An 18,449-nucleotide genomic window follows, 5' to 3' on the forward strand; every position below is an offset into this window, starting at 1 on the left:
GACTGATGTCCACCTTTGCAATGCTCCAGTGTATGGTAGGCCCCAGATAGCATTCTCCAGAGTATCATGATCCCCAAAAATTGCTCCCAACCTTTAAAACAATTAAATAAGTCTCCTCGCTAGGTAATCCCTGTACTCTGGACTCCTCGTCATCCCCATCTTCCATCTCTCTGCACTTGGACTGTTTAGGCAGAGGGCGTACAGGCGTGATGTCATCGCGCTCTTTGACCAGAATGTCACTGTCAGGAAAAGTGTTTGCAAAGCTGAACCTTAAAGGAATGTCCAGAAGGGCACGACCAGGAGTGGAGCCTGCGGCTTAATTGGACTCAACATGGGAAACCTCAACCATGCCATCCACAAAAAAGCTGCACAGATGGCAAGCTTAATTCCGTTAACGAACAAGACTCAGGCATGCCCGCGAGGTCCGCGTCCAGGTTACTAGAGGGACACGCGAGGCTCTGGCATACGATATCGGTCAATAACAGGTCTGTCATGCCCTTACGTGTCTGGTGCTGCACGCGTGCTATAATGAAAGGACCAGCGTGTATCGCTTACAGGTGCGGATAACACGCTGAACCCCGTTAGTGTTGGGGATCTGGGATTACAATTCTTCCCCGCGTACAAGCATTTCCCAGTAAGTGCAAGTCAACCGTAATTCCGGAATTAGGCCTAAACGGCATTCCAGAAAGAATGTGAAAACATTAAGTGCCCAAACCACAGGTGCTGTAGCTTGCTTAACAGCTGGGCTCTTCTGCTGAGTAGCACACAGTTCTTACATAAACAGGCGGCATAGCTTGGTTCACGGGTGGCCAACTCTGCTGAGTAGCATATACAGTTAGTAGGCCCAAAGTATTAAGTGGTGTAAATGCAGTCAACAGCTGGTTCTTTCATAAACATGCGGCATAGCTCGGTTCACGGGTGGGCTCCTCTTCTGAGTAGCAGACACAGTTACTAGGCCCAAAAGAATTTTCAGGACAATATGCGGTAAAAAATTATTAGAAACACACACGGTGTAGCTCCTTCACAGGTGTACTACACCGCTGGCTACCAGACACCGCTACTATTCCCTAAAAACCATTATTAATGTGAAAAATAAGATACGCTTTTGTTTAACGAAACGTTCTCGAACGGAAACTCGAACAGCCGAATTTTAATCAAAGTGTTGTAGTTCGACGAACGGATCTAGCACCGCCCAAATCAGCTAGAATTTGAACTTGGCAAACAGTTCCACTCCAACACCACTCATCTGTAATCAGGAGGCAGACTCAGATGGTCTCAGGCACAGTATGTATTCAACAAGATTGCAGAAAGTTGAGAAAGGGTACAGTATCACCGGATAACAGGTATATATAGCATAGTTTAAACATTTAAAATCACTGTGTTTATTTCCAGAGTCCGACAAAGACACTCACAGCCTCAGTATGGATTAGACAACAATCTAAAAAGTAGAAAAAAGGAAATGTTTTTGAAGCGTACATCAGTATATACTGTTGGGGTATTTTTAAATCTTCATATATATTTCTGTCTCAGTAAGACAGTCCAGACTCTCCGCAAGAGGAAACGAGATGGATAAAAGTACAGACATAAAGTCGAGTGATTGCAGAAATTTAGAAATTACTAATCAGTGGAAAAACTCCCGGGAGAATTCTCAGAGGCGATGCTGTCCCTCAATTACTTTGTGTGTGGAGACAGCAAAAACAGTTCTTTGTGAAGAAAGGTTTGCTGTATCGCAGTACCGTTGATCCCATCACCGTTACTCATCTCCATCAAATTTTGATCACAGGGAGAGATGTAGACATGGTCCTCACTGCCTATCATGATCTGTCAGGTAACTTTGGAGTGCAAAAGACAGAAGCCACAGGCTGTAGTCTATTCTATTGGATTGGCATGAGAGGGCACATTTAAAAATGTGGGCAGGAATGTCACACGTCTGTGAGTAGGAAAACTGTGAAAGCTGATGATAAACCACCACTGCATCTCATTGTGAGTCGACGTCCATAAGAAATGGAAGCCATTGATCATCTGAAGCTAGAGCCCGGTCAGCAGGACAGGGCATAGCTATGTCTTAACCATCATCTATCAGTTCACCAAATTTGTAGTGGCAGTCCCAGGGAAGGATTTGACAGCCCAGACTACACAGCGGAGGAGCAGGGAGAGGTAAATATTGCAAATGTTGGGGCCCTGCCCAAGCAAGGGGTGCCCACTCGTGGGGGTCGGTACTGGCACTGGGCACCTCATAGTACACCGGTGTGCACCCCCACCATCAGAGACACTTGATTGCACTATGAGGGACCCTGTGCCGGTGCCCAAGAGTCGGCCCACCCACCTGTCCAAGGCAATGGCACTCGCACGGTTGCGTGTGCTAGGTGGTCACTCTGGCCATGGTGGGGGAGGCAGCCCAGTTAGGGAGGTTTAAAAAATGCCATATGTTGATGTTGGACATTCAGCAGCTGCAAATGGAGGAATTGGAGAAGTACGAGGAAGAGGAGGACAAAAGCGAGCCATTTTTCTGGCAACCTATGTGTCATCAGGGGAAGGTGGGACAAAATCCTTTGAAACCCATGCATGGTTCATTTTAATGAAGGTTAGATCATCAACATTTTGGGTCGACAGACGGGTCCTTTTTTCTGTCAGGATTGAGCCAGCAGCACTGAAGACTCTTTCCGATAGCACACTAGCAGCAGGGCAAACGAGCTCCTGTAAGGCATATTGTGCCAATTCAGGCCAGGCGTCCAGTTTACAGGCCCGATAGTCAAAGGGGAATGACCTGTGAGGGAGAACATCGATATGGGACGAGAAGTAGTTTATAACCATAGTTGACAACTGCTGTCTACTGTCACTTTCAATCGATGCAGTATTACCAGTCGTGTGAGCGGGACTTGAAAAATCAGTCCACAACATGGTCATGAAACCCCTGTCTCTAATGCCACTTCTGATGTGTACACCACCAACACCTCTTCCATGTTGCCCCCTATGACTCGTGTGAGAACCATCACCGCTGCTGTGTGCTGGGAATGCCTCAAACAAACGGTTTACCAGAGTTGCTTGTTAGTTAGCCAATATTAGGTCAAGGTTCTCCTGTGGCATGATGTTTTGTAATTTGCCTTTATAGCGTGGATCCAGGATGCTGGCCAACCAGTAGTCGTCATCGTTCATCATTTTGGCAATGTGGGGGTCCCTTTTTAGGATCTGCAAGGCATAATCTGACATCTGGGCCAATGTTCCTGGTGTCAATGATGCACTGCGAGTGCTGGGTGGAGGAGCACTTTCTGGCAAATCCACATCCCTCCAGTCACGCACAAACCCTGTACCTGACCTTGCCACGCCAACATTTTCTCTTGCCCCACGAGAAGCATCCTCCTCCCCTAAATAATCATCCCCATCATCATCCTCCTCTTCCTCTTCTTCCTCCACCTCGTCCAGGGGAGGTCCCGGAGTAGACAATGGCTGACTGTCATCAAGGCTTCCCTCCTCCTCTTCCTCATCCTCCTCGGCTGCAGACGCCTGCTCCTTAATGTGTGTCAAAGCTTGCATGAGCAGACGCATAATTGGGATGCTCATGCTTATGATGGCATCGTCTGTGCTTACCAGTGATGTGCATTCCTCAAAACACTGAAGGACTTTACAGAGGTCTTTCAGCTTTGACCACTGCACACCTGACAACTCCATGTCTGCCCTCAAAGTGCCTGGCCGTGTATCCTCCCACAAATGCATTACAGCCTGCCTCTGTTCGCACAGCCTCTCAACCATGTGCAGGGTGGAGTTCCACCTTGTTGCAACGTCGATAATTAGGTGGTGCTTGGGAAGTTGGAGCAATTGCTGCAGCTTCTGCATACGACTGGAGTGTACGGGCGACCGGCGGATGTGCGAGCACAGTCTTCGGACCTTCTGGAGCAGGCTTGTTAACTCTGGATAATTATTGAGGAAGCACTGCACCACCAGGTTCAAGGTGTGAGCCAGGCAAGGTATGTGTCGGAGTTTTGTAAGGGCTATGGCTGCCACAAAATTACGGCCGTTATCACTAACTACCTTGCCTGCCTCAAGATGTAGACTGCCCAGCCATGACTCAGTTTGTCGCTGCAAGTAGTCAGCCAGTACCTCTGCGGTGTGTCTGTTGTCGTCCAAACACATTATCTTCAACACAGCATGCTGATGCTTAGCACTAGCTGTTCGATAGTGGGACACCGAGTGTGCTGCTGGTGGTGTGCTAACTGGTGGGCTAACAGTGGGGGAAGCGATGTAGCGTTGCTGACTACCTTCATTTGGAGCAGTTGCACATGTGGTACGTGAGGTTTGGCAGTCCATCCATGCTTGAAAGTGCACGGTGGTTAAATGTCTAAGCATGCAACTAGTATTCAAATTTCTCAGATTTTTCCCTCTGCTAAAGGTCTTTGCGCACTTCTTACAGATAACCTTTGCCTGATCATTATGATTTTGTTCAAAAAAGTGCCACACTGCACTCTTCCTACTATGGAAGACATTTTGAGGCCTTGCACGCTGTGCTAATTTGACCGTCTGGTCTAGAAGTCCTGCAACTCTTTTGGTTTTTGTAACTCGTTTTTGGACTGCTCCGGGCCTGTCAGATAGCAGCTGTTGCAATGTTGAGGCCTGCTGTGGATGCTCCTCCTCCTCTTCTGAGCTTTTGTCAGCGGCACCCTCTTCCCCCAATGGATGCCAATCTGGGTCAACAACTGGGTCATCCATCACCTCCTCTTCAATGTCATGTGCACCTTCCTCTGTGTCACCATATAAGGTGGTATAGTATGCGGGAAGGGGCACCTGAGTTTCATCAGGGTCAGATTCTGGCTCAGTACACTGCGAGGACAATGTAGTGCTCTGAGTGAATGTACCTGCAGATAAATCTAGCAGTGGCTGTGCATCAGTGCACTCCATATCAGATTTTTCTTGGACTGGGTAATTCACGATTTGACTTGATAACCCAGGCATGGTATGTGAAAAGAGCTCCATGGAGTAATCTGTAGTGTGGCCTGCTGCATCCTTTACTTTTGGTAGGGGTGTAGGACACAAGGAAAGGTGTGGTTCCTGACCATGAGCCTCCAATGATGACTCAGTGCTTTTATTTTTTTAAAGTTCAGAAGAAGAGGTGATAGAGCTGGAGGCTGTGTCAGCAATGTAAGCCAAAACTTGTTCCTGAAGCTCCAGCTTTAAAAGCGGTTTACCTACTCCCAGAAAAGGGAGCCTTCGAGGCCTTGTGGAGCCAGACTATGACGCAGGCTCAACACCTCCTGCATTAGGTGCTATTGTGCTTTTGCCACTACCAGCAGATCCACCACCACCAACACCATCATTACCAGCTGGCAACCCCCGCCCACTTCCCCGGCCTCTTCCAACACACTTCCTCATTTTTGGGAAAATGTACCCAAAATACCACCAGCAATATGGTACTGTAAAACAAGGTACAAGGTGTATATAGTATTGGGGAGAATTTGAATCTCCCTACAGACTTGAGGACACTGAACTATTATCTCAGGCCCAGTGTAGATTACACCTCAATATAACAGGCTGAAATTGGATGGTGTATAAAATGTCTATATAGGACTGGGGAGAATTTCAATCTCCCTACAGACTTGAGGACACTGAACTATTATCTCAGGCCCAGTGTAGATTACACCTCAATATAACAGGCTGAAATTGGATGGTGTATAAAATGTCTATATAGGACTGGGGAGAATTTCAATCTCCCTACAGACTTGAGGACAATGAACTATTATCTCAGGCCCAGTGTAGATTAAACCTCAATATAACAGGCTGAAATTGGATGGTGTATAAAATGTCTATATAGGACTGGGGAGAATTTCAATCTCCCTACAGACTTGAGGACACTGAACTATTATCTCAGGTCCAGTGTAGATTACACCTCAATATAACAGGCTGAAATTGGATGGTGTATAAAATGTCTACATAGGACTGGGGAGAATTTGAATCTCCCTACAGACTTGAGGACACTGAACTATTATCTCAGGCCCAGTGTAGATTACACCTCAATATAACAGGCTGAAATTGGATGGTGTATAAAATGTCTGTATAGGACTGGGGAGAATTTGAATCTCCCTACAGACTTGAGGACACTGAACTATTATCTCAGGCCCAGTGTAGATTACACCTCAATATAACAGGCTGAAATTGGATGGTGTATAAAATGTCTATATAGGACTGGGGAGAATTTGAATCTCCCTACAGACTTGAGGACACTGAACTATTATTTCAGGCCCAGTGTAGATTACACCTCAATATTACAGGCTGAAATTGGATGGTGTATAAAATGTCTATATAGGACTGGGGAGAATTTGAATCTCCCTAGAGATTTTAGCAAGCTGACAATGATGCTCGCTGTCCCAAGTATGGCAGCAGGCAGCCTAATAAGCAGGACTGCTGCACACAAAAGTGTGGAAAAATGAATGTTTGGTAACTGGGCAAAAAAGAGGATGAAAAATATTTTTGCTTTTAAAAAAGCAGTTTGCACAGCAGTGTGAAAACAGCAATGCAGCTATCAGGGAGCCTTAAAAGGCAGCCTAATAACCAACAGAGCTGAATGCACCAAAATATAGCCTCCCCTTGCACTGCACACTAACTGGTGTGTTGTACAGGCAAAATCGCTAGCAGCAGAAGCAGTTTTTTGTATCTTCTTCCCTGCCTAACGCTCTCCCTACAGAATCTGCAGCAGCAGCATCTCTCCCTATACTGAGATCAGCAGAAGTAAGATGGCGGTCGGCGTGCACGCCCTTTTACAACCCCTGTGACGCCACACAAAGCCAGCCAATCACTTGCATGCCCTTCTCAAAGATGGTGGTGACCGCTGCCTATGTCATCGCGTTGCCCACAGTGTGCGTCTTCCATCATTGGCTGAAAAAGAGCGCTGGAAGCATCTTTTGAAATGCGACTTTGGCGCCATGGTTGCCGACCTCGTGACCGACCAAACGCTATGGTCAAGTTTCGTTTCATGAAACCCGACTTTTGCGAAAGTCAGCGACTTTTGAAATTGACCGACCCGTTTCGCTCAACTCTAGTAAACACTGTGCATCGTTAGATATAATTAACGTGCAAAATGTATTCTGCGGGTTGATAAATAATGATAATACTAAATTTATATTGTTTATATGTTTTACTACTTTTGAAAAAACAACACTTTTTTTTTTTAAAAAGAACATTTTTTTTGGTTGTCCTATTCTGAGACCCATAACGTTTCTATGTTTTCCTACATAGCGATAGCTGAGGGTTTATTTTGGTGATCAAGGTTTAGTTTCCAAGGGTGCCACATTTAGTTTAAAAAATGGCCACTTCACCATTTTTGTATTTATTTTTTTGTGAGGAAAGATGAACAAAAAATAGCAATTCACTGTATTGTTTTATACAGTAGTATGGGTTGATACAAATGTGGAGATAAACATTAAAAACCTTTTTTTTGTGCATCTCACTACTTTGGAACATGAAAAATGCCTTTTTTATTATCATATTCTGAGTCATATATATATATAAAGAATACAAAAAGCAGCACCAAAAGAATACAGAAAAAACCTTCCAGGTATGTAACAAACCTCATGCTACAGTCCAAAAAAAACACATAGGCCAATAGATCATACTTATTTTTGCTATTGGAGTGCTGCCTTCATTTTTTTTGGAATATATATATATACTATATATATATATATATGAACATATATATATATTTGAGGATGTTTTTGCATACAAACTCCAGATTTTATTGATACTGTAACACGACCAAAGGGAAGTGTTTCATGGTCTGTATATTTTTCCTAGGTTCCTGTCTTAGGACTCATTGATTCGGCCAATTTTCTCATATAAGTGATATCTGTGCACATGTCCAATTTTTTCCTTGGACCGAGTGGTCCTCAGAAAATGTCAGAGACATAATCGTTTTTGATTTGAGTGTTGGATCAAAATCAGCAATGCAAGTCTGTGGGTCTGTGAAAAAATCTGACCGGCGTCGGATGACATACTGGGAGCTAATCCCTTAAGTTGTCACAGTACAAATTTGGAGAACATACAGGTTCTTCTCACAAACATAGAATATCATCAAAAAGTTAATTTATTTCAGTTCTTCAATACAAAAAGTGAAACTCATATATTATATAGAGTCATTACAAACAGAGTGATCTATATCAAGTGTTTATTTCTGTTAATGTTGATGATTATGGCTTACAGCCAATGAAAACCCAAAAGTCATTATCTCAGTAAATTAAAATAATTAACGAAAAACACCTGCAAAGGCTTCCTAAGGGTTTAAAAGGTCCCTTATTCTATTTCAGTAGGCTCCACAATCATGGGGAAGACTGCTGACTTGACAGATATCCAAAAGGCATTCATTGACAAACTCCACAAGGAAAGTAAATCTTGCATTTCATTTGGAAATCGAGGTCCAAGAGTCTGGAGAAAGAGTGGAGAGGCCACAATCCATGCTGATTGAAATCTAGTGTGAAGTTTCCACAATCAGTGATGGTTTGGGGAGCCATGTCATCTGCTGGTGTAGGACCAAAGTCAGCGCAGCCGTCTACCAGGAACTTTTAGAGACCTTCATGCTTCTCTCTGTCGACAAGCTTTTTGGAGATGGAAACTTCATTCTCCAGCAGGACTTGGCCCCTGTCCACACTGCCAAAAGTACCAATACCTGGTTTTAAAACAACAGTATCACTGTGCTTGATTGACCAGCAAACCCGCCTGACCTTAACCCCATAGAGAATCTATGGGGTATTGTCAAGAGAAAGATGAGAGACACCAGATCCAACAATGCAGATGAGCTGAAAGCTGCTATCAAAGCAACCTGGGCTTCCATAACACATCAGCAGTGCCACAGGCTGATCGCCTCCATGCCACACCCCACTGATGCAGTAATTGATGCAAAAGGAGCATCGACCAAGTAATGAGTGCATTTACTGAACTTACATTTCAGGAGGCCAGCTGTTACGGTGTGGCGGAAAAGCAAAGGAGTACCGGAAGTGGACCCTCTGGGTCACGGCTCCAGAGCCCCCAGAGGCGAGTGCCCAGGTGAGGACCACCCCCTATACAAGGAGTGTTAGGGACAGACCTCCCGGGGATAGAGCCGCGACAGCCGGAACCAAAGGGACGACTGAGGTAGGAGAACAGGAGGCAGCGTATAGGGTGAGGCAGTAACCCAGTGGGTGCGGAACCGGGGACCCAGGGGCGCACAGGAACGGAGGCTGTAGATGTAAATAAGCAAACAAATGAATACAGGCTGTACAGCAAATAACCGAGACGGAGAGGGAAGTAGGTAGCAGGACAGAGGAGGGAAAGCACCAGGGAGACAGGGAGGGCAGAGCACAGAAAAGCAGACCGAGGTTAGGCAGGTGGAACCACGGTAAAACAGGCAGCACGGACAGAGGACAAGAGGGGCCTGAGGACACAGAGAGCGAAGCTGCGGACAGCGTCACCGCATGAGATACTCAGGCGTCTTACCAGGACTGACGCCGGCCATATGTAGCGGTGGGCGCCGCCATCATGGGGGCGGGGCCTAGCGCATCAGCTACCCAGGAGGCTGAGCGCCGTGGGCAGGAACCCGGCGCCGAGGGAGCCGAAGGCCGGGCACGGGGACGCGCCGAGGGGCAGGAGCGCGCCGGACAGCGCGCGTGGACAGCTCTGTGACAGTACCCCCCTCTTTATGCCCCCTCCTCCTAATGTTGGAGAGGAACCGTCTCATGATGTGGGGAGCATCAATATTCTCCGAGGGTTCCCATAATCTTTCCTCAGAGCCAAAACTCTTCCAATCAACCAGAAACAGAGTTCTCCCTCTAACAGTCTTCCTAGCCAAAATATCCCTCACCTCAAAGGTGTTATCCGAGCTACATGGTTGGGAGGTTAGAGCGGGTGCAGGATGGAAGTGGTTGAACATGGCTGGTTTAAGGAGAGACACATGGAAGGTGTTGGGAATCTTAAGTGAGGCGGGTAACCTCAACTTGTAAGCCACGTTGTTGACCCGACTTAAGACCTCAAAGGGACCAATGTAACGTGGGCCTAACTTGTAAGAGGGGATTTTTAACCTGATGTACCGAGAAGCTAGCCAAACCTTATCCCCAGGGTGATACGGGGGAACGTCTAGTCGCCTCTTGCCGGCATAGCGTTTCATTCTGAGGCTGGCATTCTCAAGGGCCCCTTTGGTCTCCCTCCAAGTCTGAGAGAAGTCCACGGACAAGGAACCCGCCCCTGGCACACCCAAGGTGGGGGACACAGGGAGAGGAATGCCTGGGTGTTGACCAAAAACCACAAAAAAGGGAGATTTGGAGGAGGCTTCACTAGGATGGTTGTTGTAAGCGAACTCCGCCTAAGGAAGGAGAGAGGCCCAGTCGTCTTGGTGAGCATTGGAAAAATGTCGGAGATAGGATGTTAAGGCTTGGTTGACTCGCTCGACCTGACCCTTCGACTGGGGGTGATAGGCTGAGGAAAAATCTAAAGTTATCTTCAGTAATCCACAGAGAGCTCGCCAAAAACGGGACGTAAACTGAACTCCTCGATCCGAGACAATATGTTGAGGAAACCCATGCAGGCGAAAAATGTGAAGCACGAAGATCTTTGCCAACTCGGAAGCGGTAGGTAGGCCAGGTAGGGCGATGAAGTGGGCCATCTTGGAGAACCGATCTACGACCACCAATATCACCGTACATCTGGACGAAGGAGGCAAGTCAGTGACGAAGTCCATGGCAATGTGAGTCCATGGGTTTGCAGGTATTGGCAATGGCTGCAGGAGACCCGCAGGAGCATGCCGGGGAACCTTGTTCTGGGTGCAAGAAGGACAAGAGGCGATGAAATCTTGAACATCTCTACGAAGCGAAGGCCACCAGTAATGGCGGAAGACCAGCGAGAGAGTCTTGCTAATTCCAGCATGTCCAGAGAATTTTGAAGAGTGACTCCAGCGTAGAACCTTTAATCTATCTCCACTTCGAACAAAGGTCTTACCAGAAGGTGGGGAGATCAGCCTTACTGGGGCCACGGTAAGGACCTTGGCAGGGTCAATGATATGGTTTGGGCCCTCCTCCTTGTCTACCGACTGGAAGGACCGTGAAAGAGCGTCCGCCTTGATGTTTTTCTCCCCGGGTCGGAAGTGGAGTTCAAAGTCAAATCTTTCAAAAAATAATGACCATCTGGCTTGTCGAGGGTTGAGCCTTTGGGCGGACTGAAGATAGGCCAAATTTTTGTGATCCGTAAAAATGATGATCGGATGGAGGGCACCCTCGAGAAGATGACGCCATTCCTCAAGAGCCATCTTAATGGCCAAGAGTTCTCTATCACCAATGGCATAGTTACGTTCGGGAGCGGAGAAAGCTTTGGAGAAGAAGCCGCAGGTAAGGGTGCGGCCCGAGGAAGACTTCTGCAGGAGAACTGCTCCAGCTCCCACCGAGGATGCGTCCACCTCGAGGATAAATGGCCTGCTGGCATCTGGGCGATGAAGTACCGGAGACTTGGCAAATTCTAATTTCAGGGCCGCGAAGGCCGCCTGTGCTTCAGAGGGCCAGTGGTTGGGATCGGCCCCTTTGCGGACAAGAGCCGAGATGGGCTTGGCCAAAGACGAGAAATGAGGGATAAATTGCCTATAATAATTGGCGAAGCCCAAAAACCGCTGAATTGCCTTGACTCCGGAAGGACGTGGCCAATTGAGAACTGCCGAGACTTTCGTAGGATCCATCTCCAGACCCGAGTCCGAAACGATAAAACCAAGAAAAGGCAAGGACCTTTGCTCAAAGAGACATTTCTCTAACTTGGCAAAGAGATGATTCTCTCTGAGACGTAGAAGGACTTGACGGACGTCTCGGCGATGTGTGGCCAGATCAGAAGAGAAAACCAAGATGTCGTCTAGATAGACTACGACACAGGTGTAGAGAAGATCTCTAAAGACATCATTTACGAGTTCTTGGAACACTGCGGGTGCGTTGCAAAGTCCAAAGGGCATAACCAAATACTCGTAGTGCCCGTCCCGCGTGTTGAACGCCGTCTTCCACTCGTCCCCAGAGCGTATCCGAACCAGGTTGCAGGCCCCTCGAAGATCAAGCTTGGTAAATACTCGCGCCCCCTTCAAGCGATCAAAAAGTTCAGAGATGAGAGGTAGTGGATACTTATTCTTCACTGTGATACGATTCAAGCCACGATAATCGATGCATGGCCGCAGGGACCCATCCTTCTTCTTTACGAAAAAGAAGCCTGCTCCAGCAGGAGATGAGGATTTCCGAATGAAACCCCTGGCCAAATTGTCCTGGATGTATTCAGACATGGCCTGGGTCTCAACTGGAGAGAGGGGATAAATTCTCCCACGAGGTGGAGTAGTACCAGAGACGAGCTCGATGGGGCAGTCGTAGGGACGGTGAGGAGGGAGAGTCTCCGCCTCCCTCTTGTCAAATACATCCAAAAAATCATAGTACACCGGAGGCAATCCTGGGGGAACAGGCAAAGGATGGGGGTCACCTACGGGACGCACCGGCAGCAGACACCGAGCCCGACAGGACTCCCCCCAGCGCAAGACGTTACCATTATGCCAATCTAAGATGGGCTCGTGTAGCCGCAACCAAGGAAGACCAAGCAGGATAGGGTGAGAAATGCCTGCTAGGACATAAAACGTGATCCTCTCCTTGTGCAGCGCCCCTACTTGCAATACCACTTCATGAGTAATTAACGAAACCGTCTCTAGCAGGGGCCGACCATCTACGGATGCGAGAATTTGTGGTTTTTTCAAGGGCCTGACGGGAACTGACAGCTTATTAACCTCCTCTAGCCTGATGAAATTCCCGGCGGCACCCGAGTCCACGTAGGCCACCAGAGAAGCCCGCTGCCCACCAACATTCAAGAGGACGGACAAAGTAAGAGGAAGAGAGGTATCATGTGCACCTAGGGAGGCCTCTCTTACCTGGCCTAGGCGGAGAAATTTTCCGGACGCTCGGGACAAGTTCGGATGAGGTGGGAACCGCTACCGCAGTAGAAGCACTGACCGTGGAGGCTCCTTTCCCTACGACGCTGATCGGACAGCTTCAGGCGATCCACCTGCATAGGTTCGGGTGTCGGAGGTGACTGGAGACTCCTAGGTCGAGGACTGGGTGGCCTGCGGATAGAAGAAAGTGGACGAGAAGCCCTTCTCTCCCTGGCACGCTCCTGAAAGCGGAGGTCAATTCGCGTCGCTAGAGAGATCAAATCCTCGAGAGCTGTAGGGGTGTCACGACCCGCGAGCTCATCTTTTATCCGACTTGAGAGGCCTCGCCAAAAAGCGCCCACCAAGGCCTCATTATTCCAACCTAAGTCAGAAGAAAGAGTCCTAAACTGGATGGCATACTGGCCCACCGTTAAAGAACCTTGACATAAGCTAAATAAAGCCTCAGTAGTAGAGGCTAAACGGCCCGGTTCGTCAAAAACTCGACGAAACGTATCCAAAAACATGGAAAGCTGAGTAACTACCGGGTCATCGTGTTCCCAGAGCGGACTGACCCAAGCCAACGCGTCCCCCTCAAGATGGGAAATGATGAAGGCCACCTTGGCTCGGTCAGAGGGGTACTGCTGGGGCAGCAACTCAAAATGGAGACGGCACTGATTCAAAAAACCCTGGCATAGCTTGGCGTCTCCGTTATATCGGGGAGGTTTTGCTAACGACGGAGGAGGATGGGGACTCGTGGCTGGGGGAGCAGATGTGGCCGCCTGCAAGGCGAGCAACCGACCGTCCACTGAGGCCATATAGCTGAGGATATGCGACTGGGTGTCTCACTGCTGCGCCAACTCTTGTTGTAGACCAGCCAACTGGGCGGCGTTACCAGGGTCAGAGGACTGGAGAGCGGACAGACATGAGTCCATGGTTTTCATGAAGGACATCATGCGCGTCTGATTCTCCCGAAGAAAGACTAACTCCTTCTGAGCGGCCGTGGCTCCGGCGGGGTCCATGGCCTGAGTATGCTGTCACGGTGTGGCGGAAAAGCAAAGGAGTACCTGGAAGTGGACCCTCTGGGTCACGGCTCCAGAGACCCCAGAGGCGAATGCCCAGGTGAGGACCACCCCCTATACAGGGAGTGTTAGGGACAGACCTCCCGGGGATAGAGCCGCGACAGCCGGAACCAAAGGGATGACTGAGGTAGGAGAACAGGAGGCGTATAGGGTGAGGTAGTAACCCAGTGGGTGCGGAACCGGGGACCCAGAGGCGCACAGGAACGGAGGCTGTAGATGTAAAGAAGCAAACAAATGAATACAGGCTGTACAGCAAATAACCGAGAAGGAGAGGGAAGTAGGTAGCAGGACAGAGTAGGGAAAGCACCAGGGAGACAGGGAGGGCAGAGCACAGAAAAGCAGACCGAGGTTAGGCAGGTGGAACCACGGTAAAACAGGCAGCACGGACAGAGGACAAGAGGGGCCTGAGGACACAGAGAGCGAAGCTGCGGACAGCGCCACCGCATGAGATACTCAGGCGTCTTACCAGGACTGACGCCGGCCATATGTAGCGGTGGGCGCTGCCATCTTGGGGGCGGGGCTTAGCGCGTCAGCTACCCAGGAGGCTGAGCGCCGTGGGCAGGAACCCGGCGCCGAGGGAGCCGAAGGCCGGGCGCGGGGACGCGCCGAGGGGCAGGAGCGCGCCGGACAGCGCGCGTGGACAGCGCTGTGACACCAACATTTCAGATTTTAAAATAATTTTAAAATAATTTTTCAAGCTGGTGTTATAAAGTACAGTCATGGCCAAAAGTTTAGAGAATGGCACAAATATTATATTTCACATACAGAAATATAATTGCAATCATATTATGAGTAACAAAAGGTTATATTGACAGTTAGAATGAGTTAATGCAGCAAGTCAATATTTGCAGTGTTGACCCTTCTTCTTCAGCACCTCAGCAATTCTCCCTGGCATGCTCTCAATCAACTTCTGGATCAAATCCTGACTGATAGCAGTCCATTCTTGCAAAATCAATGCTTTTATTTTGTCTGAATTTGAAGGTTTTTGTTTGTCCACCCGTCTCTTGATGATTGACCACAAGTTCTCAATGGGATTAAGATCTGGGGAGTTTCCAGGCCATGGTCCCAAAATCTCTATGTTTTGTTCCCTGAGCCATTTAGTTATCACTTTGCTTTATGGCAAGGTGCTCCATCATGTTGAAAAAGGCATTGTTGATCGCCAAACTGCTCTTGGACGGTTGGGAGAAGTTGCTCTTGGAAGACATTCTGGTACCATTCTTTATTCAGGACTGTGTTTTTAGGCAAGACTGAGAGAGAGCCCATTCCCTTGGCTGAGAAGCAACCCCACACATGAATGGTTTCAGGATGCTTGACAGTTGGCATGAGACAAGACTGGTGGTAGCGCTCACCTGGTCTTCTCCGAATAAGCCGTTTTCCAGATGTCCCAAACAATCGAAAAGCGGATTCATCAGAGAAAATGACTTTACGCCAGTCCTCAGCAGTACACTCCCTGTACCTCTTGCAGAATATCAGTCTGTCCATGATGTTTTTTCTGGAGAGAAGTGGCTTCTTTGCTGCCCTCCTTGAGACCAGGCCTTGCTGCAAGAGTCTCCGCCTCACAGTGCGTGCAGATGCACTCACACCTGCCTGCTGCCATTCCTGAGCAAGCTCTGCACTGCTGGTAGCCCGATCCCGCAGCTGAAACACTTTTAAGAGACGGTCCTGGTGCTTGCTGGTCTTTCTTGGGCGCCCTGGAGCCTTTTTGGCAACAAGGGAACCTCTCTCCTTGAAGTTCTTGATGATGCGATAGATTGTTGACTGAGGTGCAATCTTTCTAGCTGCGATACTCTTCCCTGTTAGGCCATTTTTGTGCAGTGCAATGATGACTGCACGTGTTTCTTTAGAGATAACCATGGTTAACAGAAGAGAAACAATGATGCCAAGCACCAGCCTCCTTTAAAGTGTCCAGTGGTGTCATTCTTACTTAATCATGACAGATTGATCTCCTGCCCTGTCCTCATCAACACCCACACCTGTGTTAATGGAGCAATCACTGAAACGATGTTAGCTGGTCCTTTTAAGGCAGGGCTGCAATGATGTTGAAATGTGTTTTGGGGGATAAAGTTAATTTTCTAGGCAAATATTGACTTTGCAAGTAATTGCTGTTAAGCTGATCACTCTTTATAACATTCTGGAGTATATGCAAATTGCCATTAGAAAAAATGAAGCAGTAGACTTTTTAAAAATTAATATTTGTGTCATTCTCTAAACTTTTGGCCATGACTGTATTCTAATTTACTGAGATAATGACTTTTGGGTTTTCATTGGCTGTAAGCCATAATCAGCAACATTAACAGAAAATAGCTTTCTAATGATATTCTTATTTTGTGAGAAGCACCTGTGCAACTTTTTAATCATCGCAAAGCACGCCAGGGAAGCACCGCTGAGGGCCAGGAAGACTCCAGGGGCTGACAGAAGGTAAGTATATCCCTATTTTTTATTTTAATTCTATTTTTAACAGGAATATGGTACCCAGGGCATGGAGGAGAGTCTCCACTCCTCCAGACCCTGGCTACCATCCACACATGAAACACTCACTTTACGCATGGTGGGCATAGTCATATGCATAATGTGAGCATTTCAATGCAATCCTATGGCGGCGGAATCGCCGCAATTCCACAAAATTAATGGACATTCTGCGGATTTTTCTGCAATGCAATTAAGCAGCGGAAAAATCTGCAGCATTGGCACAGCAACTGCGGAATCCCATAGGATTGCATGGGATGCGTTTTAACTAGCATTTTTTAAGCGTTTCCGTGGTGGCCTTGCCACTGCGGAAACACTTAAAAAACGCAACTTGGGCACACAGCCTTAATGTGAATCTGAATTGCTTTCATTCACCAGCTGTGCGGATCTTTCACATTTTTTCCTTCTACATTATCTAACTTGGTCTCTGGACCTGTGGACCAGCTGCAGCTGGGATTATTTGCTTTTCTAATGTTGAGTGATCACAACGGAATCAGGTTAGCATTTTTATTCATCGAATTGATTTTAAATTGGATAAAACCCTATAGCGCTTCTATTTATTTCTTTTGATCATTTTTTTATATTTATTTTTTTTCCACATTAGCCATTTTTTGTTGCAAAAACTGGTGTTCTAAGTCTAGTGTCACACTAGCGTTACCGGGCGCAGCGCATGGCCGCCGCTAAGTTCCGCCTATGGCCGCGCCCCCTCTGGTCAGCTCCTCTTCTGATCGCATGACGCTGCATGCGATCAACGTACCCTATATTTAGCGTTGGGTACGCTGGTCGTGTGCTGGTACACTTTTGTCAGCACATCCGCCCAGTAACGCTAGTGTGAAACTAGCCTAAGGTGTTTTTTTAAACATAAACCTTTTTTTACTTTTTTGATCACTTTATATATGAAATTGTTTGTGAAACAAGATTTTCATTTTTTTGCAGCTGCATTTAGTATGCAGGATAAATAATATGTAGGTTCATAGTACCATGTCATTACAGATGGAGGGATACCAAAATGATTTAATTTTCTCCAAATTATTATTTTTTTTTAATTGGGAAAACTGGAATTTTAGGGTGCTTTTTATATTTTATATGTCTAAGGCTATATGACCACGTAGCATTTTTTAAACGCTCAGGAAACGGGTTCTCCTTCCCAGAAAATGCGCGTTTTTTCCGCAAAAAACGTGCGTTTTTGATGCGTTTTTTTCCGCGCGTCTTTTGGACTATAGGAAATAGCCAAAAACGCCGACCTAACCGGAAATTAATGAACATGCTGCGTTTTTACCGCTAAGCATTTCCTTAGCGGTAAAAAACGCATCCATTGGCACAAAAAGGCCAAAATGCATTTAAATGAATGGGATGCTTCTTTTAAGCGTTTTCAGAGTGCTGTGCAGCTGTTTAGAAGAACCCATGGCTGCTGTTTTCTGGCACAGATTAGAAGAAGCTGGGTTTTTATAAAGCTGGGAAATATGCATCACCTAGCCTTTACTAACAATGATAGCGAACAAGTCATAATCCTAAACAAGCTAATTAAGGTCTGAAACCTTCGTTATCTGATCACACAAATCTCCAAGGGTGCCCAAAAGTTTTCCTTTTTGCATTTTTTAAAATGTAAAAGATGAAAATACCGTATATACTCGTCTATAAGCCAAGATTTTCAGCACATTTTTTGTGGGGGGTGCCAGGAGGCATCAGACTCAGGGGTACCGCTGCCTGGTTCCCTCCTGGGGTTCAGGCCTCCTACCCAGGCCCTCGCTGCAGGGGTTTTCGGGGGCCAGCAACGCGGCAGAGAGTCTGCCACTGGGAGTCGCGATGTCTTCGAGGCTTCGGGGGATCCAAGCTTTCCGGCTGGAGGGCACACAGCCCCCTCGTAGCCCGGTGAGTATGTGTCAATGTCCCCTGTTTGTCACCCGCTTTTGTCTTCATCAGTGGTGGAAAGGGGGCCCTTGGCTGAAGGTAGTGGTGTCGGGGTGGGGGCTGGGTTGAGCGGTCTAGGTTCGGCTGGGGGAGTGTGTGATATGCTT

The 18,449-nt window shown here is 47.5% G+C and overlaps 1 protein-coding gene across 1 annotated transcript in view; it reads right to left on the minus strand.

Moving 5' to 3' along the window:
* The window catches only part of KCTD8 (potassium channel tetramerization domain containing 8), a 313,811-nt gene that overhangs the window by 24,438 nt on the left and 270,924 nt on the right, over positions 1-18,449 (minus strand). The window lies entirely within an intron of this gene.

This window comes from Dendrobates tinctorius, unplaced genomic scaffold (assembly GCF_039654945.1).
Source record: "Dendrobates tinctorius isolate UK_male_01 unplaced genomic scaffold, ASM3965494v1 ptg000079l, whole genome shotgun sequence".
In the NCBI taxonomy this organism is placed as follows: Eukaryota; Metazoa; Chordata; class Amphibia; order Anura; family Dendrobatidae; genus Dendrobates; species Dendrobates tinctorius.